At 32.8% G+C, this 1,350-nt stretch overlaps 1 long non-coding RNA gene across 1 annotated transcript; it reads left to right on the forward strand.

The window, feature by feature from the left end:
• On the forward strand, positions 312–1,090 carry LOC110264511. The gene is made up of 3 exons (XR_002350693.1): positions 312–551; positions 631–675; positions 974–1,090. It is a non-coding gene; the product is annotated as an uncharacterized LOC110264511 (long non-coding RNA).

A 1,350-nucleotide genomic window follows, 5' to 3' on the forward strand; every position in this document is an offset into this window, starting at 1 on the left:
ATTTTTGCATAAAAACTAATAAGAATATAATAAAAGTAACTAAAACATACTAAAAACTATGTAAAAACAATGCCAAAAAGGGTATAAATTATCCGCTCATCACTGTTGCAGTTGAGCATTGCCAATATACAAATCCTTTTGACTCTGAAGAAGGTGGCAAATCATTTTATTCTTATAGGTACCTTATAGGAGGCAGCGTTTTATACTACCTTCAGCTCTCATCCATTAGTTCACACCAATTGTATGTGGAGGTTGGTATTTAAATTCACTGCATATGGCAGATTTGCTTATTAGTTAATTTAACTTGGCAAAAGCTCTTTAAGTGCATAGGTAGTTTATGAAGAGCTGGACTGGCTTCCTTTTTATCCGGGTATCACCAGCATTACAAAACAGACACACACACATAAAAGTCAAGATGAAGGTCCCCCAAATGCTGAAGCAGTACCCCAGGCATTTTATGTTTGTTCTCATTGGATTCAGAGCTTTATCAAATATAGTACATGGCTAGAAAGCCCGTCAAATGTGAAAGCAGCTGAATTTTTGTCAATAGGGTAAATGAACCACCATTCAATATAATTTAAATACATTAGGTTCTTATTTAAGATGTTTATTATTTATCTTCTATGTTAGACACAAGAAGTTGATGCAGTCCATGGAAGAACTTGGGATGAAAATGTAAGCTGCAAGAAAAATTCTACATATTTCAGTTTTTTTTCCTGTGTCTGTCTGTCTGCTTTTCCAATTGTGTTCCAGTAGATGCATAGCATATTCATTGAAAAAAATTCAGCCATTTAAATTTCAATTAAATGTTTGGGGTAAACTATGGATATTGGAATCATTTGTAGCTGAAAGCTTTGTAAGAACAACTGAAAGAGACTGTATAGTTGCAGGGGTTGTGAAGCTAATTTTTTACCTAGATTTTCTTAATCCAAAAATTGTTTCATTTTTATCTTTGTAAAAATGTAAAATGTAGGAAGAAGACATTAGAAAAAGAGATCAAGAAAATAGTTGACAGACAGAGATCTGCAGTTAAGTCAATTGCAAAAGATTCAGATTCATTTGATGAGGTATGTTTCCCTGCTTCAAAATTATTTTATCAATGTATGCTGCTTCCAATCAGCTGAGTCTGCAAAGCTAGATTTTGAGGGTTAATATGGTTTTTTGATAATTTATTGTTAGGATTTATTTGGTTTTAACAGGGTAGGTTGAGCTATCTTCCTAGCCTTCTATGCTGTCAGTGATAAGGCAGTGTCAACTTATCCAGATGATTTTACCTTTTACTTAGTGTGTGTGTGTGTTATATTTGATTTATCTGTTATTCCAAAAGTAAAATTTGTACATTTATTTCAT

The sequence above is a fragment of the Arachis ipaensis genome, chromosome B07 (genome assembly GCF_000816755.2).
Source record: "Arachis ipaensis cultivar K30076 chromosome B07, Araip1.1, whole genome shotgun sequence".
NCBI lineage: Eukaryota > Viridiplantae > Streptophyta > Magnoliopsida > Fabales > Fabaceae > Arachis > Arachis ipaensis.